General features: G+C 48.6%; 1 protein-coding gene across 1 annotated transcript in view; it reads right to left on the reverse strand.

The window, feature by feature from the left end:
• Window positions 1-27627, reverse strand: part of LOC138249549 (interleukin-1 receptor accessory protein-like) — a 2044856-nt gene that overhangs the window by 1943640 nt on the left and 73589 nt on the right. The gene's annotated exons all lie outside the window — the stretch shown is intronic.

Raw genomic sequence — 27627 nt, forward strand, 5'->3', positions numbered from 1 at the left:
TCAAAGACACCACCCCCATAAGCACCGCTGCCAAGGACACCGCCGCAACAAGCACTGCTGCCAAGGACACCGCCGCAACAAGCACCGCAGGCCCATGAGCGCCAAAAGCTCTGACGCTACTGAGGCCGCCACGAGTAAGATGAAGCACTCTGGGCACAAGACCCCCTCCAGAACCAGTGGAGAGATACATCCACTACCTCTGTCCTTGGCAGGATGAAGCACTCTGGGCACAAGGCCCTCTCCAGAACCAGTGGAGAGATACATCCACTACCTCTGTCCTTGGCAGGAAGAAGCACTCTGTGCACAAGGCCCCCTCCAGAACCAGTGGAGAAAGACATCCACTACCTCTGTCCTTGGCAGGATGAAGCACTCTGGGCACAAGGCCCCCTTTAGAACCAGTGGAGACTGTTATCCACTTGAGAGATTGTGGCTTTGCACTGCCCAGGATTGAACAGTAGGCAAACCACCCACTGTAGAGACTTGAGAGACTGTGGCTTTGCACTCCCCAGGATTGAACAGTGGGCAAACCACCCACTGTAGAGACTTGAGAGACTGTGGATTTGCACTCCCCAGGATTGAACAGTGGGCAACCCACCCACTGTAGAGACTTGAGAGACTGTGGTAGAGACTTGAGAGACTGTGGCTTCGCACTCCCCAGGATTGAACAGTGGGCAAACCACCCACTGTAGAGACTTGAGAGACTGTGGCTTTGCACTCCCCAGGATTGAACAGTGGGCATGGGGCCCACTCGTGGATTTGGCGCTGTGCACTCAACCGGCTGAGGTGCCCACCCTTTCCCTTCCCCCTGAGGTGCCTGTTTTATTTTTTCTGATGCCCCTGCAGTATTCTCTCCATCTTGTTCGGGTATGGTGTATCTTGTGTGCCCATGCATTTTGGGCCCAGTGGTCCACGGACTTTAATGGTGGAATACCTTGGACTAATATTAATGGTATATATATTTGTAAATAGTGTATGTATATTTTTTGAATACTGAATTTTAATATATTACAATCATTCACATCATTTCCTTTTGTCTTTGCATTCTCACGGGGGTTTAGGGGGTGTAACTGTAATGTAGCATGCTGTATTGGTGTGTGTGTTGTCGTGGGTGAGGGTGGGGGTGTTGCGTGTTGCGTGTTGCGTGTGTGTGTCACTGTTCCCCCCCCTCCCCTGTGTCGTAGGTGCAGTACTCACCGTGGTCTTCGCCGCCGGCGTTCGTGCGCCTGCTAGAGGAGCAAGAGGATAAACGCTGGAAAAATGTGGCGCTCTGGTTCCATGACGTCCTGGTTCCTCGTTGGGTGTGCAGAGGTGAGCGTTTTCCCTTCGAAGTCCTGTTTCCGCCGTGTTTTTGTTCGCGGTGAATCCGCCCCGGAAAAGGTGGCGGATTGGTAGGTTGTAATTCTGTGGGCGGTACATTGTCCTCCGCCTGTCTGTTGGCGGTGACCGCCGCTGTGTTTGTTTGTACCGCCGTGGCAGTCGGAGTGTTAAAGTGGCTGTCTATGTTGGCGGTTTCTGCCACGGTCGTAATTCAATTTTTTTTACCGCCGGTCTGTTGGCGGCAATACCACCGCTTTAACACTGACCGCCAGGGTTGTAATGAGGGCCTTAGAGTTACTTACTTCAAGATCAACCGCTCCTTCTCCAGTAGCCCCCTCATTTCCACTGGCAACTGTCTCAAGCAGGACTTTGGAAAATAGTGCCCCTGTGCCCTTAGAGGTGCAAGTTATTGTTAAGAACAGTATGGAAACCTCAACAATGTTATCAAGGCAAAAGGACCAGGAGGGTGAACAGATGGTTTGTATTATTAAGGTCCAAAGTACACCTTATACCCTTGTTATTGAAGGTTTCCCAAACCATGGTCCTCCTTATTTGAGCCCCTCTGGCTTGTGTAAGGCAAAGGGTGTGACTACAAATACTAACTTAATACAGGGAGTGCAGAATTATTAGGCAAATGAGTATTTTGACCACATCATCCTCTTTATGCATGTTGTCTTACTCCAAGCTGTATAGGCTCGAAAGCCTACTACCAATTAAGCATATTAGGTGATGTGCATCTCTGTAATGAGAAGGGGTGTGGTCTAATGACATCAACACCCTATATCAGGTGTGCATAATTATTAGGCAACTTCCTTTCCTTTGGCAAAATGGGTCAAAAGAAGGACTTGACAGGCTCAGAAAAGTCAAAAATAGTGAGATATCTTGCAGAGGGATGCAGCACTCTTAAAATTGCAAAGCTTCTGAAGCGTGATCATCGAACAATCAAGCGTTTCATTCAAAATAGTCAACAGGGTCGCAAGAAGCGTGTGGAAAAACCAAGGCACAAAATAACTGCCCATGAACTGAGAAAAGTCAAGCGTGCAGCTGCCACGATGCCACTTGCCACCAGTTTGGCCATATTTCAGAGCTGCAACATCACTGGAGTGCCCAAAAGCACAAGGTGTGCAATACTCAGAGACATGGCCAAGGTAAGAAAGGCTGAAAGACGACCACCACTGAACAAGACACACAAGCTGAAACGTCAAGACTGGGCCAAGAAATATCTCAAGACTGATTTTTCTAAGGTTTTATGGACTGAGGAAATGAGAGTGAGTCTTGATGGGCCAGATGGATGGGCCCGTAGCTGGATTGGTAAAGGGCAGAGAGCTCCAGTCCGACTCAGACGCCAGCAAGGTGGAGGTGGAGTACTGGTTTGGGCTGGTATCATCAAAGATGAGCTTGTGGGGCCTTTTCGGGTTGAGGATGGAGTCAAGCTCAACTCCCAGTCCTACTGCCAGTTCCTGGAAGACACCTTCTTCAAGCAGTGGTACAGGAAGAAGTCTGCATCCTTCAAGAAAAACATGATTTTCATGCAGGACAATGCTCCATCACACGCGTCCAAGTACTCCACAGCGTGGCTGGCAAGAAAGGGTATAAAAGAAGGAAATCTAATGACATGGCCTCCTTGTTCACCTGATCTGAACCCCATTGAGAACCTGTGGTCCATCATCAAATGTGAGATTTACAAGGAGGGAAAACAGTACACCTCTCTGAACAGTGTCTGGGAGGCTGTGGTTGCTGCTGCACGCAATGTTGATGGTGAACAGATCGAAACACTGACAGAATCCATGGATGGCAGGCTTTTGAGTGTCCTTGCAAAGAAAGGTGGCTATATTGGTCACTGATTTGTTTTTGTTTTGTTTTTGAATGTCAGAAATGTATATTTGTGAATGTTGAGATGTTTTATTGGTTTCACTGGTAATAATAAATAATTGAAATGGGTATATATTTGTTTTTTGTTAAGTTGCCTAATAATTATGCACAGTAATAGTCACCTGCACACACAGATATCCCCCTAACATAGCTAAAACTAAAAACAAACTAAAAACTACTTCCAAAAATATTCAGCTTTGATATTAATGAGTTTTTTGGGTTCATTGAGAACATGGTTGTTGTTCAATAATAAAATTAATCCTCAAAAATACAACTTGCCTAATAATTCTGCACTCCCTGTAGATACAGAGGCTGATCTGCAAGGAGTGCAGGCTACTATTTCAGACTTACAGGAGGAGGCGATATCTCACGGTTGGAGTATACCAAGTAGTTATTACGATCATAAAAGAGTGATAGAAAAATTGGTTATTGGATCACTACAAGATCATACCCCTGACAGTCTTACCCGGGGAGAAAGGAACGAGGAAAGCCATAGAGCACCAAGTCCACAAGCCAAACTAGACCATGGGGCCGTGTGGGATATTTTCTTTAAAACTTCTTAACTAACTCTTGACGCTCTGCCTTACCAGTCCACAAAAATGGATATGCAGGTGGACTTGTTGAAGATTATGGCTAAATCTGTGTCGGGGATTGATCAAAAGTTGGCTGATTTAAATGCTTAGATTAAACAATTGCAGAAGTTTGCAGAAATAATGAAGCTAGACTGCACCTGTGCTCCAATAATCAACAAACTTGTTACAATACCGGAGGTTTTAACATCTTTAATGGGTGATTTTAAGGCTAACTTTAACATCATTAGTAGTAAAAAAAAAAATCAAACCCCTTAAAATCAACAGCCAGAGTTTTGTGTTTGCACTAGTTGTGACACCAGAAAGGGAGAAGCTAGTGGTGATGTCTTTTGTACCGAGCCAGTAGAAGGGGGGCAAGACTCTAAGGGCCAGATGTAGCAAACAGTTTTGCCCATTCTGTGTCTATGGGAAAATGTGTTTGTACATATGGCCCTAAATCTGGATTTTCAACTGAAAAGAAGCTTTTAGATCAAACTGCAGGCCAACACCCACAACTACTTAAACAACTGGATAATCCAATTACTAAAAGACAGAGGAAAAACAATGTAAAGCTAGTATAAAATAAAGGGTGTTCCAGTTGCCAATATTGATGCCTGTGTAAATACAATAGACACCTCCTGTCTTAGAAATGGGGACAGAAAGAGCTGTAAACTAAACCAAAATAAAAAAAAAGTTCACTCTTTGATCACAAAACTGTTTCAACTCTTTAATACTCATCAGGGTGGGCAAGGCTGCTTTGAAAACAACAAGGAATTAACTTTCTCTATGGGGGCTCTTGTATCCAAGGAGCATCATAGTCCCTCTAACGTTATGGATCGGGCATATGGGAACTCAGAAACATATCTTCCCCAATTACAACAATGTTCTGAGGGAGAAAGGGAGGGTAGCAACCAAGGGCCTGAATGCAGGAGCCACAAGGTTTCTGTGCAAGGAATGGTAGCCAACACGTCGGTTACTGAAGGCAAATTTGTACAATGTGCCCATAAACCTGAGGAAACTGAAAGAAAGGCAGGTAGCCCTGCTATTGAAGAAGTAAATACTTCTGGGCAAAGTGTGCAGGGAGGGGATGCTCACGTAAGATTCACTCCTAAAGTTAAATCAGTAAATATATCAAATGATCAGCTGGACATAAGCTGACATTGGGGTTAGACTTGGGGCCTAGCCCCTCGGCTCCAATCAATGATAAAAGTGGGCCAGTTTTTTATACAAAATTGGATGTAACAAAAGGGGGTTCTCCCCACAGACTCTCTACTGGAGGTAATAAACAAATATTTGCACCAGAATCTCAGACCAGGGGGCCGCACGATATACTTAACTGTAAAAATATTTTAAAACTCCTACATATAATATTAGCCCTTAAATGTATTTGGTCAACAGATATTGATTCCATTAACTGTTTGCCTTTGACTAAGGAGAACGAAAATAACACTCAAGAATATACTTTGGTAACATGGGCAACATCTCAGCTTACTAGTAAAGTGTTAAAAGAGAAAGGCACTCTTTAAATTGGGTAATTGTGATTCCAGTACCACGTCAGATTGGATACCTGGATCCTTTAGTAAACTGAAGTACATCGACAAATTTAGACAAAGTGAGAGACCATAGGCAATGTTTCTCGGTTCTTAGGAATCCAATTGGAACACAATCTCTCCTGCCATGTCAGTCAATATATCTCATCAGACAAGATCCACGCAAAAAACAGGCACCAACCACCTTGAGCAGTTAAGATTAGGGTGGTTGACAGCCGCACTTCATGATGGTAGCTGCCCTTGACGGTCATATAGTCCACCTTTAAGATCTAGCTGGGCAAGACTTCAACAAAACTCACTGAATATGTGTTCTTGGAACATTAATGGGATACACTCAAGCAAATAAATCAACAAAAGGACTTAACAAATCTATTAAATGATTTTCAAATTATCTTATTGCAGGAGACATGGGCTACACAACCTTTTACAATAGACTGGTATATAGGTGTCTACTCTTCAGCACAAAAGGTGAAAAAGTTTGGGCGCCCAAGGGTGGGTTTGGCAACCTTTATTGTAGTGGGGTTAAAAATGTCTTGTAAACAGGTAGAAGTAAACATCTTGGTAGTTAAACTGTTAAATTGGCATAAAGATTGCGAGGCCACTTCTGGTAATTAATCTGTATATACATCCTGGTGCTTGCTCCAAGAAGCTAAGGACTTCCAAATTGGTAGCAACAATATTAACAAGTCTACAAGACCCTGTTGCCCCGAGGCCAGTGACTTCAAATTGTTGTGGCCTTTCGATAGAGAAGAACAAATTTTGCAACAGTTTCATTTGTGGGCAATCCCACAGTAATCATGGGGGACTATAGAATATGGTCCTGCGGATGACAAAGCAGTTTCTTTTGTTAAAAATCTGGAGGCCTCGGGTCATAGAATGCTGAATGGAAGATACGAGCAAGACACCCCGCCCTCAGCCTCTTTTTATGTTTCAGGAATACACTCAACAATTGATTACCCAGCTGTTGCATTGCCATTACAAAGTTAAGTAACAAAAGCCATTCAGATGTTGTATACTAGCACCTGGGTTAGAGTGAAGATAGGGGATGGTTCTTTTCTGTCAAGGAAAATAGAGACAAAACAAGGCCTTAAGCAGGGCTGCATGCCTGCACAATATTTGTTTAATCTCTTTTTATCAGACCTGACTGTAAAGCTAAACAAGATGAATGCGCTCTCTCTTAAATTAGGAGGAATTTTTATTTCAAACCTGCTCTATGCAGAGGACATCATCCTCCTAAGTCAAACAAAAGTAGGACTAAGGCAGCTTATTGATTGTCTAAATACGCCGAGGCAAACGGAATGATAATAAATGCAAAAAATACAAAAGTCATGGAAGAAAGTAAAAAATACAGAAAACGTATAAGTGGTCTTTGCAAGGAAATTCGTTGATGCTCACTTTCTGCACACTGCATTAGATGGCCCCAGTTATGGGCCTCTGCTACAAGTAATTGCAGGTAAATTAGTGTCAAGTATTAGTTACAGAAGCAAAGCTCTGTGTGGCAGAGATGTTGGTGCTCTGAATAGGATCACTGCAAACGTTTTCAGGTCTTTGTTCCATCTCCCCGGTAATTTGTCTCAAGCATAGATTAGGCTTGAGTTTGGGTATTTGAATCAAATTCTAGCAAGAAAGGGCAGTTATCTTGAAATATGGAAGAACTACGGGAAATCAGCTCTGTCAAGCACTCTGGAAGGAGGTCAGTTTGAAACCCTTGGCACCATCTTGGCAGTACCTGCATCCGGCACTGGTCGGTTTGGGGGTCCGTTCTTTGTGGGACAGAAGTATCCCTAATGATGCTTTTAAAAAGTCACTAACCACACAGTGAAGATCATTTATCTAATCACGGATAAGGGTCTTCTCTCAAGTGTAGGAAAGTACCATCTTGCCTGGCATGTTATCCCCATTTTTCACTGTATATATGTTGTTTTAGTTGTATGTGTCACTGGGACCCTGCCAGCCAGGGCCCCAGTGCTCATAAGTGTGCCCTGTATGTGTTACCTGTGTTATGACTAACTGTCTCACTGAGGCTCTGCTGTCCAGAACCTCAGTGGTTATGCTCTCTCATGTTCTTTCCAAATTGTCACTAACAGGCTAGTGACCAATTTCACCAATTCACATTGGCATACTGGAACACCCTTATAATTCCCTAGTATATGGTACTGAGGTACCCAGGGTATTGGGGTTCCAGGAGATCCCTATGGGCTGCAGCATTTCTTGTGCCACCTATAGGGAGATCTGACAATTCTTACACAGGCCTGCCAGTGCAGCCTGAGTGAAATAACGTCCACATTATTTCACAGCCATTTACCACTGCACTTAACTAACTTATAAGTCACCTATATGTCTAACCTTTACCTGGTAAATGTTGGGTGCTAAGTTACTTAGGCCCTCATTCTGACCCTGGCGGTTTGTAACCGCCAGGGCAGAGGGCAGAGGAAGCACCGCCAACAGGCTGGCGGTGCTTCCGGGGCAATTCTGACCCGTCAGAAAAGGGGAACCGGCGGTTTCCCGCCGGTTTTCCCCTGCCCCAGGGAATCCTCCATGGCGGCGCTGCATGGGGATTCCGACCCCCTTCCCGCCAGCCTGTTCCTGGCGGTTTACACCGCCAGCAAGAGGCTGGCGGGAACGGGTGTCGTGGGGCCCCCTAACAGGGCCCCATTAAGATTTTTAGTGTCTGCAAAGCAGACACTGAAAATCGCGACGGGTGCCACTGCACCCGTCGCACCCCAGCAAATCCGCCGGCTCCATTCGGAGCCGGCTTCATCTTTGCTGGGGCTTTCCCGCTGGGCCGGCGGGCAATCTGCTTGAGATCGCCCGCCGGCCCAGCGGGAAAGTTGTGATCACCGCCGCGGTCATTTGACTGCAGTGCGGTGTTTGGGCGGTTTCCGCCGCCCGCCGGGGTCTGAATGACCCCCTTAGTGTGTGGGCACCCTGGCACTAGCCAAGGTGCCCCCACATTGTTCAGGGCAAATTCCCCGGACTTTGTGAGTGCGGGGACACCATTACACGCGTGCACTATACATATGTCACGACATATGTATAGCGTCACAATGGTAACTCCGAACATAGCCATGTAACATGTCTAGGATCATGGAATTGTCACCCCAGGGGAGACAATTCCATGATCCCCCGAGTCTCTAGCTCAGACCCGGGTACTGCCAAACTACCTTTCCCGGGGTTTCACTGCAGCTGCTGCTGCTGCCAACCCCTCAGACAGGTTTCTGCCCTCCTGGGGTCCAGCCAGGCATGGCCCAGGAAGGCAGAACAAAGGACTTCCTCAGAGAGAGGGTGTTACACCCTCTCCCTTTGGAAAAAGGTGTCAGGGCTGGGGAGGAGTAGCCTCTCCCAGCCTCTGGAAATGCTTTGATGGGCCCATCTCTGCATAAGCCAGTCTGCACCCGTTCAGGGATCCCTCAGCCCTGCTCTGGCGCGAAACTGGACAAAGGAAAGGGGAGTGACCACTCCCCTGACCTGCACCTCCCCTGGGAGGTGCCCAGAGCTCCTCCAGTGTGCTGCAGACTTCTGCCATCTTGGAAACAGAGGTGCTGCTGGCACACTGGACTGCTCTGAGTGGCCAGTGCCAGCAGGTGACGTCAGAGACTCCTTCTGATAGGCTCCTTCAGGTGTTGCTAGCCTATCCTCTCTCCTAGGTAGCCAAACCCTCTTTTCTGGCTATTTAGGGTCTCTGCTTTGGGGAATTCCTTAGATAACGAATGCAAGAGCTCATCAGAGTTCCTCTGCATCTCTCTCTTCACCTTCTGCCAAGGAATCGCCTGCTGACCGCGCTGGAAGCCTGCAAAACTGCAACAAAGTAGCAAAGACGACTACTGCGACCTTGTAACGCTGATCCTGCCACCTTCTCGACTATTTTCCTGGTGGTGCATGCTGTGGGGGTAGTCTGCCTCCTCTCTGCACTAGAAGCTCTGAAGAAATCTCACATGGGTCGACGGAATCTTCCCCCTGCAACCGCAGGCACCAAAGAACTGCATCACCGGTCCTCTGGGTCTCCTCTCAAAAGGACAAGCAAGGTCCCTTGAACTCAGCAACTCTGTCCACGTGACTCCCACAGTCCAGTGACTCTTCAGTCCAAGTTTGGTGGAGGTAAGTCCTTGCCTCCCCATGCTAGACTGCATTGCTGGGAACCGCGTTTTTTGCAGCTACTCCGGCTCCTGTGCACTCCACGAGGATTTCCTTTGTGCACAGCAAAGCCAGGGTCCACGGCACTCTAACCTGCATTGCACAACCTCCTGAGTTGTCCTCCGGCGTCGTGGGACTCTCTTGTGCAACTTCGGGTGAGCACTGATTCACTCCACTTCGTAGTGCCTGTTCCGGCACTTCTGCGGGTGCTGCTTGCTTCTGAGTGGGCTCTTTGTCTTGCTGGACACCCCCTCTGTCTCCTCACGCAATTGGCGACATCCTGGTCCCTCCTGGGCCACAGCAGCATCCAAAAACCCTAACCGCGAGCGTTGCAGCTAGCAAGGCTTGTTTGCAGTCGTTCTGCGGGAAAACACTTCTGCACGACTCTTCACGATGTGGGACATCCATCCTCCAAAGGGGAAGTTTCTAGCCCTTGTCGTTCCTGCAGAATCCATAGCTTCTACCATCCGGTGGCAGCTTCTTTGTACCCACAGCCAGCATTTCCTGGGCATCTGCCCACTCTCGACTTGATCAGGACTTTTGGACTTGGTCCCTTGTTCCACAGGTACTCTCGTCTGGAAATCCATCGTTGTTGCATTGCTGGTGTTGGTCTTTCCTGCAGAATTCCCCTATCACGACTTCTGTGCTCTTTGGGGAACTTAGGTGCACTTTGCACCCACTTTTCAGGGTCTTGGGGTGGGCTATTTTTCTAACCCTCACTGTTTACTTACAGTCCCAGCGACCCTCTACAAGCTCACATAGGTTTGGGATCAATTTGTAGTTCGCATTCCACTTTTGGAGTATATGGATTGTGTTGCCCCTATACCTATGTGCTCCTATTGCAATCTACTGTAACATTACATTGCTTGCATTACTTCCTTTTGCTATTATCTTCATCATTTTGGTTTGTGTACATATATCTTGTGTATTAAACGTATCCTCATACTGAGGGTACTCACTGAGATACTTTTGGCATATTGTCATAAAAATAAAATACCTTTATTTTTAGTATATCTGTGTATTGTGTTTTCTTATGATATTGTGCAAGTGACACTAGTGGTACTGTAGGAGCTTCTCTCGTCTCCTAGTTCAGCCTAAGCTGCTCTGCTTAGCTACCATTTTCTATCAGCCTAAGCTGCTAGACACCCCTCTACACTAATAAGGGATACCTGGGCCTGGTGCAAGGTGTAAGTACCCCTTGGTACTCACTACAAGCCAGTTCAGCCTCCTACATCAAGTACATCTCACTCATGGTTAATGTTAAATGAGTATAAAACTCTAAAACTAATATTTTTTAGTTGTTAGTTTTGCAGGGTATGAATATAGTTTTGTTTCAACATATGCTGTAGGTTTTAATTAGTTGTACTCTTAGCACTGTAAGCTAAGATTATATTGTTTAAGGGTATACAGAATTAATGTATTTATGTGTTTTAATATGTTTTCTTTTAAAAATGGTGTAAAGATTTTAATTAAATATTTCTTTCAAATAAACCTAACCTTACCTAACCATAGCCCCTGGCTCAAAAAGCTTGTGTTTGTCTGTCAAACGCACAGGGACATCATGATTATAATAATTTTGGACTCGTGCATTCAACTACCTTGTGAGGTGGCTCTTTATTTATACCAAAGGTTCATGTCACCAAAGATAAACTAAATCACCATAAATATGGGTGAGGCTATTTCTTTTCATCTAGAGCCACCCCCTCCCCTACCATCCCACCTGCCCTGCCGTGAAACTCTTTTGGGCACAACACTCCTCCCGAAACTAGGAACAAGAAGAAACATTAACTTCAAAGCACTTCTGACTGATACTAAACAGAAAGGGGTATGGTTCATGATTGATACATAAAGCTATAAAGTCCCAAAGCTACTGAGATGGCCTCAGGCTCAGCATCAGCGTTTTTCTGTGTCCTTCTTGTCATCTACCTTGAGTTTCAGGCACAGGGAGTAATGGAGACTTCGACTAAATCCCCAAGTTTCCTTTCAACGGACTAGGAATCACAGGAGCCTCATTGACAATTTTATCAGACTCGCCAAAGCTGCCACGTTCTCAGATCACTTATGTGTGACATTTCCATGTTTTCTGTGTGCTAATGAGTGACGTTCAACTACAAATGTGTGACACTCAGACTGACACCTTCTTGTGAGTACAACTGAGCAATGAAGTGCATGAAACATGACAAATATTAGAAATGACCCTTTTGTTCAAAAAGAAGTTCTAAAAATATATTGAAACTGCTGCAAAACTTCTGAAATGGAAGGTTAAAACTTTCTTTTTATTGAACACTAAGGCCCTCATTACAACCCTGGCGGTCGGTGATAAAACAGCAGTATTACCCCAACAGGCCGGCGGTAAAAAAAAAAATGGAATTATGACCACGGCGGAAACCGCCTACACAGACAGCCACTTTAACACATCGACCGCCACAGCGGTAGCAACAAGCACCGTGGCGGTAACCGCCAACAGCCAGGCAGAAGACAATGTACCGTCGACATTATTACTACAAGCCTATCCGCCACCTTTTCCGGGGTGGTACCAACGACATCAAAAGCACAGCGGGAACAATACATAGAAGGCAAAGGACTCACCTCTGGAGACTCAAGGAAGAAACACAATGCCATGGAGCCCGAGTTGCACATCTTCCCCATGACTGTATACCTCTTCATGCATTACGAACAGCAACATCGGCAAAGATGACCACGGTGAGTACTGCCGCCTAGGACACAAGGGAGGGGGGAGAAAAAAAGAGAGTAACACACACACGCAACACGCAACACCCCCAACACCGTACACACAAACAAATGCAATAACATCACATATCTACCCTATACCCCTCAGGAATAATGCAAGGACAAAAGGAATTGATTAAAGTGAGTGTAATATGATAAAATAGTAGAAATGTGTGCTTCAAAATCAAAACAGAATATACATATATACAAATGGAGGGACACTGCCCAGTTCTCAATGTCCGTGAGCCACAGAGCCACATCACATAGGCCAAGGCCCCACTTGACTCCTGCAACAACATGGAGAGAACATTGCAGGTGCATTAGGTCAAAAATGCACAGGCACCACAGAGGGACGGGGAACGGGGGAGCACCTCAGCCGGAAAATGGTACAACACCACTGGTCCTGGAGGGGGCAACATGCCCTGTGCGCTGTCCTAGTGAGTGAAAGGCCACAGTCTCGCAAGTGGGTGACTTGCCCACCGCTTGGTCCTGGGGAGTGCAAAGCCAGTGTCTCTCAAGTGGGTGGTTTCCCCACTGCTTGGTCCTGGGGAGTGCAAAGCCACAGTCTCTCTAGTGGGTGGTTTGCCCACTGGTTCTAGAGGGGGCCTTGTGCCCAGTGTGCTTCATCCTGGCAAGGAGCGGGGGGAGTGGATGGCTTCTTCCACTGGTTCTGGAGGGGGCCTTGTGCCCAGTGTGCTTCATCCTGGCAAGGAGGGGGTGAGTGGATGGTTTCTTCCACTGGTGCTGGAGGGGGCCTTGTGCTCAGTGTGCCTAATCCTGGCAAGGAGGGGGTTAGTGGATGGCGTCTTCCACTGGTTCTGGAGGGGGCCTTGTGCCCTGTGATGCAGCCCTTGGGGAGTGCAAGGTCACAGTCTCTCACCTGGGTGTCACACCTACAGGAGTTGCAGGGTACAGGACGCACAACAGCCCATGGAGGCAGGACTACACACTGTCTGCCGGCGGTGACGGCTGCTCAGTAGTGGCAGTGGCGGTGCTGGTGTCGGGGATGCCAGTGGTGGGGGGAGGCTCCAGCCCTTCCTCTGCAGCCTCGGACGGCTGCCCCACTGGGGCTGCTGCTGCTGGCAGTGGTGCTGGTGGCAGTGCTGGTGGCAGGGCTGGTGCTGGTGTTGGGGATGCCAGTGGTGGGGGGAGGCTCCAACCCTTCCCCTGCAGCCTCGGACGGCTGAACTGCCATGGTGGGTGTTCAGAAGCAGTCCCAGCACTAGGCCTCCTGTCCTTCCTGCCTGCAGGTGCAGGTCCCTTGCCCTTCCATTTCGCAGCTGGTGGTGCCTCCTTGCCCTTCCCCTTGGCAGCTGGTGGTACCTCCTTGCCCTTCCCCTTGGCAGCTGGTGGTGCCTCCTTGCCCCTCCCCTTGGCAGCTGCTGGTGCCTCCTTGCCCTTTCCTTTGGCAGCTGGTGCAGGCACACTGTCAATGCTGATAGCTGGTTCTCTGGCGCCTCTCCCACCTGCAGTAGCTTCTGACACTACTGTGGCCGTGGACTGGGTGGCTGAGGTGCTCGCATGGGTTCTGACCACCCTGGCCTGACGCAAAGGACGGAGGGGAGGGGTAGAGAAGAGGTCAATGGCGGAGAGGAAAATCTTCTTAGGGACACTGGGGAGGGAAGAGGGTGAAGGTTTGGGAGTGGAGGAAGAGAGAGTGTTTATAGGAGGTGTCTGTCTGCAGGTGCATGGGCTGGATGCTGTTGTGAGGAGGATGGCTGTTGGGTGTCTGAGTGCCTGCGTTTGTGTACTTTGGGAGGAGGGGGCACAGACACAGTGGGAGAGGACACAGGGGACTTGTGCATGGATTTGGGGGTGGTGACTGCTAGTGAGGAGTGTGTAGTGATAGGCGTGATGGTGATGGGGTAGTGGATGAGGATGTAGTGCATGCAGGTGTGAGTGGAGACGCTACTAGGAGGGTGGTGAATGACAAGGAGGAGGGGGACACAGTGGAGGCAGTGGATGTTAGTATGTCTGCATCTGGATGGTGTTTGTGTGAGTGCCTATGGGATGATGTGTAGTGCTTGTGTTTGCCTGAGCCACTCCTGTGTGTTGTCTTGGATGCATCCTGGTCTGAATGTGTGCTTGGGATAGGTTGGGGTTGAGGGGAATAGGACTGGGTAGAGGAAGTTGAAGGGGGGAGGCTAGAGACAGGGACAATGGCTGCCATCAGGGAGGAGGCCAGAGCCTGGATTGATCTCTGTTGGGCTGCCATGCCAGAGTGAATGCCCTCCAGGAATGCATTTGTTTGCTGAAAATGGCCTGCCAGCCCCTGGATGACATTCACTATGGTTGACTGCCCAACAGAGATGGGTCACAGGAGGTCAATAGCCTCCTCACTCAGGGCAGCAGGGCTAACTGGGGCAGGGCCTGAGGTGCCTGGGGCGAAGGAGATGCCCACCCTCATGGGTGAACAGGCACGGAAAACTCGCTGGGGGGCTGCTGGAAGGGCGGTGCTGGTACGGGAGTGGCGGCTGTACTTGTAGTTGGGGTGGGCAAAGAGGTGCCCGCCACCACCAGGGAGCTTCCATCGGAGGAGGTATCACTGTCCGAATTGTCCCCTCCTGTCGCCACCGAGGTGCTCCCCTCGCCCTCCGTCCCACTGGTGCCCTCACCTTCGGTGGATTCGGCCTCCTGGGCCCTGTGGGCTGCAGCTCCCTCTGCCGCCGGTGCCTCTGCTCCTCCGCCAGATGATGCTAATGCACATAAGGACAAGGTGACAAAACAAAAAGGGGTCAGAGAGACAAAGGATACACTTGGTCAATGGCAGCAACAACACCACTGTTGGCGTACACGACACACAAACACACACAGGGAACAGCCCTATGCACTAGGCAATGCACTACCAGTCACAATACTAATCACCAGCCCATGGACAGGACTATATACGCCAATAGCAGCATACCTGACACCCACAGACCTCTGCCCAGTAGTGGATGCCTACTAGCGTGGTAGGAGGTGGTGTTCATCAGCCCCTATCCAACATGGGGCCTACCTTGCATTATCTGGCCTGGCCTAGGGGCACCCACATCCCCCACCGGAGACCACCCCACCACATGCAAGTAGTATATTGGGAAACTGTACTCACCCCCTTGTCTCTGCTGTGATGCCCTCAAGCGCCCATCTAGCTCTGGATAGGCCATCACCAGCTGGGCCTCCACCGTCTTACTTGCCCAGCGTCTAAGGTCCTCTACCGTTTGCAACAGTGGGTGCTCCACCTGCCGTAGACCCCCAGGGTCCGCATGTCCTTGGTGATTGCACGCCATATACCGTTTTTCTGATGGGCGCTGACCTGCAGAAAAAGAAACATTGAAAAAGGTTTCAGTCATACCGTCTGGCCTGTTACACTCTTGGCCCACCATATCCCTCAAGTCCCCTTACGCTCAGACATTGCCCACCATACGTGCATCTCCCTGCCCAGGACCCTTCCACCAACCCCTCCCACATGAGGCCCTCACACACCGCACTCCATGCATTCATGCCACATGCATCGTGCTCACAGTGTACTCACCTGTTGGTCTGGAGGCCCATAAAGTATTCGGTACTAGGGTAGGACCCCATCCACCAGTCTCTCCAACTCCGTAGCGGTGAAGGCAGGGGCCCTTTCCCCAGTGACACGAGCCATGGTAGGTTCTAGACACAGGTCACGGCAGCACTTGCAGTGTAGGTCCTCTCCTGTTGAAGGTCAGGTAGCAAGTGAGTGAATTGGCGGTCACGTCCGCAGCGGTGCGTACCGTCACTGCCGGCATACATCACCATTGGCCACTGTAACCCATAGGACCCAATGACAACCAATGAGGAGTTGACTACACAAAACCAGGGGGAACCCTATAACCCTAACCTGCCCAGGGTAAATACAACATGAAAAAGAGGAAAGATGACAGGTAGGGACAAATTTAGTCCTAAGTTGTAAGAACAGTCCTTAATTCTGTTACTTCTGGGTTTATTTCTTTTTCATATTTATTTAAAAAAAAAAAAAAAAATTAATATAGCAAAAAGGATCTATGGTAATCTAATACAAGACTTAATACACATCACATAAATAAGTATAAACAAAATACTACTCACAATACACACAAAATAAACTACATATAAAATTTAACAGTATAAAAACCCATCCTGAGATGGTGCCCTACGTATTTGAAAAGTGGTCACTATTGTGTAACTCCGCTTGTGATCCACTGCTATTTGCTAAGGCACTGGGCTTTTTGTGCACTCAACTATCACCGTGTTGTGTATTTCTTTCACACAAGCGTGATATCGTGCATCTCAAATCTTTACAATATAGTCCATTATTTAACAAGCCCAATCCACTTGCAATACAAAGAAGTCAACGCGTTTCGGCCTACTGATTTATGGCCTCATCAGGACTGGAGAAGGGCAATCATAGTTCCTAATTGTAGGAAGAGAACGGAGAAAACAATCCTGTATACCATCCTTAAGTAATCAAAGCGGTGAATCAAGTTGCTTGTGTTTATTTTAAGTCAAAACAATGCGGCTCGTATCGGCTCCCGTCTTATCGAGTCCGGCGCATACTAAATGTTACTGACACATCGGCGAGTCTACTTCCGAGCGCGTCTTGGGCGGCAGTACTCAACCGCCTCCCGCAACGGCGTTACCTGATTTCCACATTTCCATCCACACAGGACAGGTGGACGTCATTTCAGGGGGGGCAGGCCATGGCATCTAACTGCATCACAGTACACATTGGCACCTTTTGGGCCTATCCAACGACATACTGTTACAATCACAACATCCAATTCAGTGTAGTGTTTGGAAATGTGGAATACTGACAAGCTGATCACCGTTTTGCCCCCTAGATTACAACCGCTGCGGATGGATAGGAGATGGAGACATCCCCCTGTGTACAGACCCCTGGTGGACTTGGCAACAATGGAGGACAGGCACATTATCATCATCTATAGACTGGACAGGGCCACAATCACAGTGCTGTGTGCCCAATTGGAGCCAGACCTGATATCTGCTATCCGTCAGCCCACTCGGATCCCCCCTCTTGTGCAAATTCTATCTGTGCTCCATTTCTTGGCAACTGGCTCCTTCCAAGTGACAGTGGGCTTGGCAGTAGAAATGGCTCAGCCAATGTTCTCAATAGCGCTGACTAGAGTGTTGTCAGCCCTGATTACACATGCACAGCTACATTGTTTTCACACAGGTGGAGGATTTTCCAAAGTGAAAGCTGACTTCTATGCAATAGGACATATCTCCAACATTAGTGGGGCTGTTGATGGTACACATATTGCATTTGTCCCCCTCTGAGACATGAGTAGTTCTTCAGAAATCGAAAGACCTTTCACTCAATGAATGTGCATGTAGTGTGCCTGGCGGACCAAGACATCTCCCATGCCAATGCAAAGTATCCTGGGTCTGTGCATGATGCCTATTTCCTGAGGAATAGCAGCATCCCATATGTGATGGCTCAACTCCAGAGGTACCGGATGTGGCTAATAGGTGAGCCCATGGTTCCCACCCAGTATATGCTGGTGTATGGCTATGGTGTTGGCCATAAGGGTTAGTGTTTGGCTAACAGATATCCCTCGATATTTGCATATCCCTCGATATTTGCATGTGACTCTGGTTACCCCAACCTCTCATGGCTACTGACCCCTGTGAGGAATCCCAGGACAAGGGCAGAGGAACGTTACAATGAGGCACATGGGCGAACAAGAATAATAATAGGGAGGACATTTGGCGTCCTGAAGGACAGGTTTCGTTGCCTCCATCTAACAGGTGGATCCCTGTACTACTCACCCAAGAAGGTGTGCCAGATCATCATGGCATGCTGCATGTTGCATAACCTTGCCTTGAGAAGCCAGGTGCCTTTTCTGCAGGAGGATGAGGCTGGAGATGGGCGTGTGGCAGTAGTGGACCCTGTGGACAGTGAAGATGAGGAGGCAGAGGATGAGGATGAGGACAACAGAACAGCTATTATACGACTACTTCCAGTGACACACATGTAAGACACTGTAACTTCACTTTGTATTGACAGTTTTGTATTTGACATAGTACATGGCAGGCAGATTCTCCCAGTTCTATGGCCACTTACTGTACCCTTCGGCATCTCTATTTTCAGATATCTGTGCCCCACTCTGTCACCTGGTGTGTTGACTGCAGCCAACTACAGGTCATTCCTACGTATACATTACTGTACAGTTGCATTGCAGTGTTTAAACCTTGTTAAACGGATACATACTCAATCATTTGATATACTCCATACTTGTATTTTTTCAAAGGGTGTTTATTTAAGTGCTAATAAGTAGAGGGGTATGTGCAATGGGCTGGGGTGATGGTGGAGGAAAGCCCAGGATAGAGTCCAGTCTATTTGTATCACAGGTGCATTGTCCAAGGGGGCATAGGAAGTGGAGCAATGGCAGTTCAAGGTGGACCGGGTGACAGAATGGGACACAAGTGCGACAATCAGGAGAGTCTTATTTCCTGGCGGGGGTCTTGGCAATGTTCTCTGGCTTGATCGCAGGGACCATTTGCGGAGTGGTTCTCCTTTTGCAGGGGGAGGGGTGCTGGTGGCCTGTTGTTCCTGTGGCAGGGCCTCCTGTCCACTAGCGGCAGCGGAGGTGGAGGGCTGTTCATCAGTGTGGCTAGTGTCAGGGGCCCGGTGGTGTGCCACGGCCTCCCTCATGGTGTTGGACATATCTGCCAGCACCCCTGCAATGGTGACCAGGGTGGTGTGGATGTCCTTCAGGTCCACCCTGATCCTGAGGTACTGTCCCTCCTCCAGCCGCTATGTCTCCTGCAACATGTCCAGTATCTGGTCCATTGTCTCCTGGGAATGGTGGTATGCTCCCAGGATGTTGGTGAGTGCCTCCTGGAGAGTCGGTTCCCTGGGCCTGTCCTCCCCCTGTCGCACAGCAGTCCTCCCAGTGTCCCTGTTGTCCTCTGCCTCTGCCCCTGAACAGTGTGCCCACTGCCACTGACCCCAGGTCCCTGATCGTCCTGTGTTTGTGGGGTTGCCTGGGTTCCCTGTAGTGGTGGACACACTGCTGATTGATGTGTCCTGGGGACGGAGGTATGGGCCTGCTGGGTGGGTGCAGTGGTGGTGTTTCCTGAGGGGGAAGACTCTGTGGTGGTATGGGACTGTGCCTGGGTAACCGACTGTCCGAAGATCCCTGATGGGCCAGGTTGGTCATCCAGATCCAGACGTCCAGAGCTGCTGTCATCACTGTGGGCCTCTTCTGTGGGGGGGCTGGATGTTGCTGGCACCTCCTCTCCGGTGACGTTGTGTGGGGGACCTGTGGGGATGTATATGCAGTGTTATTGTTTGTGCTCTTGTGCATGGGAGTTTTGCCCTATATGGATGCGATTGCCCTGTCAGCTTTGCCTTGTGTGAGTAGTGATTTTGTGGGCTAAGTGATTCTCTTTAATGTGCATGCTTTAGTGATGGGTGTCCATGCAGGGCCGTAAGTGATGTCCATGCATTAGTGGTGCATGCAGGGCTTGGTATTGGGATAGGTGGGTTGTGATCATGGGGTGTATGTGAGGTGGTGGGGTGATGGGGTGAGGGTAGGTGTGGGGGTATGTGATGGCGTGCAGGTAGGGTGGGTGATAGTAATAGAGATTTGACTTACCAGAGTCCAATCCTCCTGCTACTACTGCCAAGACTTGCTCCTCCCATGTTGTTAGTTGGGGGGAGGAGGTGGTGGTCCACCACCAGTCCTCTGTACAGCTATCTGGTGTCTTGCAACCACGGAACGCACCTTCCCCCATAGGTCATTCGACTTCTCCTGATGTCATCCCTTATTCTGGGGTGCTATCCCACGACGTTAACCCTGTCCAGGATTCTTCGCCATAGCTCCATCTTCCTAGCAATGGATGTCTGCTGCACCTGTGATCCGAATAGCTGTGGCTCTACCTGGATGATTTCCTCCACCATGACCCTTAGCTCCTGGGGTGTCTTTGTGGTGCCATGGGTGTAGTGTGTGTGGTGTGTGCTGTAAGGCGCATGGATGGTGTATGGGTGATGGGGTTATGTGGCTCTGGGTGCTCTTGGTGTCTCTGTGTAGGAGGCTGGCCTGGCTTGTAGTGGGTACCAGAGGTACATACACCTTGTGCCAGGTCCAGTTATCCCTTATTTGTATAGAAGAGGTGTTTCTAGCAGCTTAGACTGATAGAAGGTAGCTATGGCAAAGCAGCTTAGGCTGAACTAGGAGACATGTACAGCTCCTACTATACCACTTATATGCACAATATCATAAGAAAACACAATACACAGAGTTACTAAAAATAAAGGTACTTTATTTTTATGACAATATGCCAAAAGTATCTCAGTGAGTACCCTCAGTAAGAAGGTAAGTAATATACACAAGTTATATGTACACAAACCAAAATTAGGTAATTAAGAGCAAGAAAAGTAATGCAAACAGTGTAGAATTACAATAGGAACACATAGGTATAGGGGCAACACAAACCATATACTCCAAAAGTAGAATACGAACCACGAATGGACCCCAGACCTATGTGAGCTTGTTGGGGGGTCGCTGGGACTGTAAGAAAACAGTGAGAGTTAGAAAAATACCCCACCCCAAGACCCTGAAAAGTAGGAGTAAAGTACACCTACTACCCCCAGAGAGCACAGAAGTCGTGATAGGGGGATTCTGCAGGAAGAACAAACACCAGCAGTGCACTAACAACGGATTTCCAGACCTGAGTACCTGTAAGACAAGGGGACCAAGTCCAATAGTCGCGACAGTGTCCAGGAGGGGCAGGAGCCCAGGAAACCCCCTTGAAGGTGCAAGGAAGCTGCCACCGGTTGGAAGAAGCTTGTGGTTCCGCAACAAAGAAGAGGACTAGGAACTTCTCCTTTGGAAGACAGATGTCGCGATGAAGCTTGCAGGGGTGTTCCCACGCAGAAAGACTGCAAACAAGCCTTGCTAGCTGCAAGGGTCGCAGTAGAAGTTTTTGGGTGCTGCTGAGGACCTGGAAGGACCAGGATGTTGCCTTTTGCAGGAGGAGACAAAGGGGACGCTCAGCAACTCAGAGAGCCCTCACAGAAGCAGGCAGCACCAGCAGAAGTACCCCAACAGGCATTTAGAAGAAGAGTGAATCAGAGTCCACGCGAAGTTACAAAAGGGAGTCCCACGACACCGGAGGACAACTCAGAAGGTTGTGCACTGCAGGACGGAGTGCTGGGTACCCAGGCTTGGCTGTGCACGAAGGAAATCCTGGAAGAGTGCACAGGAGCAGCTGCAAATCACGCGGTACAGAACTTTGCAGTCTAGCGTGGGGAGGCAAGGACTTACCTCCACCAAACTTGGACTGAAGAGTTACTGGACTGTGGGAGTCACTTGGACAGAGTTGCTGTTTTCCAGGGACCACGCTCGTCGGGATGAGAGGGGACCCAGAGGACCAGTGATGCAGTCTTTTGGTGCCTGCGTTAGCAGGGGGAAGATTCCGTCAACCCACGGGAGATTTCTTCGGAGCTTCTGGTGTAGGGCGAAGGCAGGCTACCCCCAGAGAATGCACCATTAGGAACAGTCGAGAAAGCAGGCTACTTTGTTGCGGTTTTGCAGGCGTCCTGGAGCAGTCAGCGGTCGATCCTTGGTAGAAGGTGAAGAGGGAGATGTAGGAAAGTACCATCTTGCCTGGCATGTTACCCCCATTTTTCACTGTATATATGTTGTTTTAGTTGTATGTGTCACTGGGACCCTGGTAACCCAGGGCCCCAGTGCTCATAAGTGTGCCTGAATGTGTTACCTGTGTAGTGACTAACTGTCTCACTGAGGCTCTGCTAATCAGAACCTCAGTGGTTATGCTCTCTCATTTCTTTCCAAATTGTCACTGACAGGCTAGTGACCATTTTTACCAATTTACATTGGCTTACTGGAACACCCTTATAATTCCCTAGTATATGGTACTGAGGTACCTAGGGTATTGGGGTTCCAGGAGATCCCTATGGGCTGCAGCATTTCTTTTGCCACCCATAGGGAGCTCTGACAATTCTTACACAGGCCTGCCACTGCAGCCTGAGTGAAATAACGTCCACGTTATTTCACAGCCATTTTACACTGCACTTAAGTAACTTATCAGTCACCTATATGTCTAACCTTTACCTGGTAAAGGTTAGGTGCAAAGTTACTTAGTGTGAGGGCACCCTGGCACTAGCCAAGGTGCCCCCACATTGTTCAGAGCCAATTCCCTGAACTTTGTGAGTGCGGGGACACCATTACACGCGTGCACTACATATAGGTCACTACCTATATGTAGCTTCACAATGGTAACTCCGAATATGGCCATGTAACATGTCTATGATCATGGAATTGCCCCCTCTATGCCATCCTGGCATAGTTGGCACAATCCCATGATCCCAGTGGTCTGTAGCACAGACCCTGGTACTGCCAAACTGCCCTTCCTGGGGTTTCACTGCAGCTGCTGCTGCTGCCAACCCCTCAGACAGGCATCTGCCCTCCTGGGGTCCAGCCAGGCCTGGCCCAGGATGGCAGAACAAAGAACTTCCTCTGAGAGAGGGTGTGACACCCTCTCCCTTTGGAAAATGGTGTGAAGGCAGGGGAGGAGTAGCCTCCCCCAGCCTCTGGAAATGCTTTGTTGGGCACAGATGTGCCCAATTCTGCATAAGCCAGTCTACACCGGTTCAGGGGACCCCTTAGCCCTGCTCTGGCGTGAAACTGGACAAAGGAAAGGGGAGTGACCACTCCCCTGACCTGCACCTCCCCTGGGAGGTGTCCAGAGCTCCTCCAGTGTGCTCCAGACCTCTCCCATCTTGGAAACAGAGGTGCTGCTGGCACACTGGACTGCTCTGAGTGGCCAGTGCCACCAGGTGACGTAAGAGACTCCTTGTGATAGGCTCCTTCAGGTGTTGCTAGCCTATCCTCTCTCCTAGGTAGCCAAACCCTCTTTTCTGGCTATTTAGGGTCTCTGTCTCTGGGGAAACTTTAGATAACGAATGCAAGAGCTCATCCGAGTTCCTCTGCATCTCTCTCTTCACCTTCTGATAAGGAATCGACTGCTGACCGCGCTGGAAGCCTGCAAACCTGCAACATAGTAGCAAAGACGACTACTGCAACTCTGTAACGCTGATCCTGCCGCCTTCTCGACTGTTTTCCTGCTTGTGCATGCTGTGGGGGTAGCCTGCCTCCTCTCTGCACCAGAAGCTCCGAAGAAATCTCCCGTGGGTCGACGGAATCTTCCCCCTGCAACCGCAGGCACCAAAAAGCTGCATTACCGGTCCCTTGGGTCTCCTCTCAGCACGACGAGCGAGGTCCCTCGAATCCAGCGACTCTGTCCAAGTGACCCCCACAGTCCAGTGACTCTTCAGTCCAAGTTTGGTGGAGGTAAGTCCTTGCCTCACCTCGCTGGGCTGCATTGCTGGGAACCGCGACTTTGCAGCTACTCCGGCCCCTGTGCACTTCCGGCGGAAATCCTTTGTGCACAGCCAAGCCTGGGTCCACGGCACTCTAACCTGCATTGCACGACTTTCTAAGTCGGTCTCCGGCGACGTGGGACTCCTTTGTGCAACTTCGGCGAGCACCGTTTCAATGATCCTCGTAGTGCCTGTTTCTGGCACTTCTCCGGGTGCTACCGGCTTCAGAGAGGGCTCCTTGTCTTGCGCGACGTCCCCTCTCTCTGCTGGTCCAATTTGCGACCTCCTGGTCCCTCCTGGGCCTCAGCAGCGTCCAAAAACGGTAACCGCACGATTTGCAGCTAGCAAAGCTTGTTGGCGTTCTTTCGGCGGGAAAACACTTCTGCACGACTCTCCACGGCGAGAGGGATCCGTCCACCAAAGGGGAAGTCTCTAGCCCTTTTCGTTCCTGCAGAAACCTCAGCTTCTTCTGTCCAGTAGAAGCTTCTTTGCACCCGCAGCTGGCATTTCCTGGGCATCTGCCCATCTCCGACTTGCTTGTGACTTTTGGACTTGGTCCCCTTGTTCCACAGGTACCCTAGATTGGAAATCCACAGTTGTTGCATTGTTGGTTTGTGTCTTTCCTGCATTATTCCTCTAACACGACTTCTTTGTCCTTAGGGGAACTTTAGTGCACTTTGCACTCACTTTTCAGGGTCTTGGGGAGGGTTATTTTTCTAACTCTCACTGTTTTCTAATAGTCCCAGCGACCCTCTACAAGGTCACATAGGTTTGGGGTCCATTCGTGGTTCGCATTCCACTTTTGGAGTATATGGTTTGTGTTGCCCCTATCCCTATGTTTCCCCATTGCATCCTATTGTAACTATACCTTGTTTGCACTGTTTTCTAAGACTATACTGCATATTTTTGCTATTGTGTATATATATCTTGTGTATATTTCCTATCCTCTCACTGAGGGTACACTCTAAGATACTTTGGCATATTGTCATAAAAATAAAGTAACTTTATTTTTAGTATAACTGTGTATTGTGTTTTCTTATGATATTGTGCATATGACACTAAGTGGTACTGTAGTAGCTTCACACGTCTCCTAGTTCAGCCTAAGCTGCTCTGCTAAGCTACCATTATCTATCAGCCTAAGCTGCTAGACACCCTATACACTAATAAGGGATAACTGGGCCTGGTGCAAGGTGCAAGTACCCCTTGGTACTCACTACAAGCCAGTCCAGCCTCCTACATTGGTTGTGCAGCGGTGGGATAAGTGCTTTGAGACTACTTACCACTCTTGTCATTGTACTTTTCATAAGAGAAAAATATACAAAACAAGGTCAGTGTATATACACATAGCCAAAAAGTTTTGCATTTCCTCTTTTCACTCTTTTCTAAGTGCTGAAAAGTACTTCTAACTTTCTAAAAAGTTCTAAAAAGTTTAAAAAGTTTTTTTCTCTGTCTTTCTAAAAGCTCTGACAAACTTTTTATCTTTTACTATCACTTTAACTCTCTCTAAAAATGTCTGGCACAGGCCAAAATGTTGATCTGTCCAAACTTGCATATGATCACCTTAGCTGGAAAGGAGCAAGGAGTCTCTGCATAGAGAGAGGTTTGAGTGTAGGGAAGAATCCTTCCTTAGAACTGTTAATTAACATGCTTAGTACAGGATAAGGCCATAAGTGCCCAATCTGTTGAAAAAGTAGCTAATGGTTCTCAATCTGATCCAGGGACTCCCCCAGGAAAAGATTCAGGAAAGAAACTTCCTAGCCTGCCCATTACTAGACAGTCTAGCATAGTTGGTAATGATGATGAGCCACACCATATAAATAGTGTTGACTCACATCATAGCAAAAGCATTTATTCTCACCATACTGGTAGTGATGTTTCTGTTAACCAAGCTGTTAGGGTGGCTTCTGTAAGGGACAGGTCTCCTTCTGTCCATTCTCACCATACTTCTGTTTCAAGGCATGTCCCTCCCACCCACCCTGATGACAGATTGTTAGAAAGGGAGCTCAATAGATTGAGAGTGGAACAAACCAGACTGAAGCTCAAGAAGCAACAGCTGGATTTGGATAGACAGACTTTAGAAGTAGAGAAGGAGAGACAGAAACTGGGTTTAGAGACCCATGGTGGCAGCAGCAGTATTCCTCATAGTCATCCTGCAAAAGAGCATGATTCCAGGAATCTGCACAAGATAGTTCCCCCTTACAAGGAGGGGGATGACATTAACAAGTGGTTTGCTGCACTTGAGAGGGCCTGTGTTGTACAGGATGTCCCTCAAAGGCAGTGGGCTGCTATTCTATGGCTATCATTTAGTGGAAAAGGTAGGGATAGGCTCCTTACTGTGAAAGAAAATGATGCTAATAATTTCCAAGTTCTTAAGAATGCACTCCTGGATGGCTATGGCTTAACCACTGAACAGTACAGGATAAAGTTCAGAGAGACCAAAAAGGAGTCTTCACAAGACTGGGTTGATTTCATTGACCATTCAGTGAAGGCCTTGGAGGGGTGGTTACATGGCAGTAAAGTTACTGATTATGACAGCCTGTATAACTTGATCCTGAGAGAGCATATTCTTAATAATTGTGTGTCTGATTTGTTGCACCAGTACTTGGTGGACTCTGATCTGACCTCTCCCCAAGAATTGGGAAAGAAGGCAGACAAATGGGTCAGAACAAGGGTGAACAGAAAAGTTCATACAGGGGGTGACAAAGATGGCAACAAAAAGAAGGATGGTAAGTCTTCTGACAAGGGTGGGGACAAATCTAAAAATGAGTCTTCATCAGGCCCACAAAAACACTCTGGTGGGGGTGGTGGGCCCAAATCCTCCTTTAATCAGAACAAGGAAAAGAAACCATGGTGCTATTTATGTAAAAAAAAAGGCCATTGGACAACAGATCCCATTTGTCCAAAGAAAGGCACCAAGCCTCCTACCACTACAACCCCTATTGCTACACCTAGTGTCCCTACTAATAGCAGTGGTGGTGGGAGCAAACCTACTAATAGCCAATCCAAGGGAGTAGCTGGGCTCACTATTGGTAACTTAGTTGGGGTTGGCCTTGTTAGGGAGGCCACAGAGGCTGTGTTAGTCTCTGAGGGGGTTATTGATTTAGCCACCTTAGTTGCTTGTCCCCTTAATATGGATAAGTACAAGCAGCTACCCCTAATAAATGGTGTTGAGGTTCAGGCCTACAGGGACACTGGTGCCAGTGTGACTATGGTCATAGAGAAACTGGTCCACCCTGAACAACACCTACTTGGTCACCAGTACCAAGTAACCGATGCTCACAACAACACACTTAGCCACCCCATGGCTGTTGTTAATCTCAACTGGGGGGGGGGGTTACTGGTCCAAAGAAAGTTGTGGTAGCTTCAGATTTACCTGTAGACTGTCTATTAGGGAATGATTTGGAGACATCAGCTTGGTCAGATGTGGAGTTGGAGGCCCATGCAGCAATGCTGGGCATCCCAGGGCATATTTTTGCTTTGACACAGGCTCAGGTCAAAAAGCAAAAAGGACAGGGAAGCTTGGATCCTGGAACAATGGACCAAGTGCTCCCTAAAGCTAGGGCTAGTAGAAGCAAACCACTTCCTACTATCCCTCCCTCTACAGTGGATTCAACTTCTGAGGAAGAAGAATTCCCTCCCTGTGCAGAACCTACACCAGAGGAGCTTCAAGCAGACACTGCTGAGCTTTTGGGTGAAGGGGGGCCTGCCAGGGAGGAGCTGAGTGTGGCACAGCAAACCTGTCCCACATTAGAGGGTCTCAGACAGCAAGCTGTCAAACAGGCTAATGGGGATGTCAGTGACTCTCAGAGAGTTTACTGGGAGGACAACCTCTTGTACACTGAGCAAAGGGATCCTAAAACTGGAGCTGCCAGGAGATTAGTGATTCCTCAGGAGTACAGAAAGTTCCTCCTAACACTGGCACATGACATTCCCCTAGCTGGGCACCTGGGTCAAATGAAAACTTGGGACAGACTGGTTCCATTGTTTCATTGGCCTAGGATGTCTGAGGACACAAAGGAATTTTGTAAGTCCTGTGAAACCTGTCAAGCCAGTGGCAAGACAGGTGGCACCCCAAAGGCACCCCTTATTCCACTGCCTGTGGTTG

The sequence above is a fragment of the Pleurodeles waltl genome, chromosome 8 (assembly GCF_031143425.1).
Source record: "Pleurodeles waltl isolate 20211129_DDA chromosome 8, aPleWal1.hap1.20221129, whole genome shotgun sequence".
In the NCBI taxonomy this organism is placed as follows: Eukaryota; Metazoa; Chordata; class Amphibia; order Caudata; family Salamandridae; genus Pleurodeles; species Pleurodeles waltl.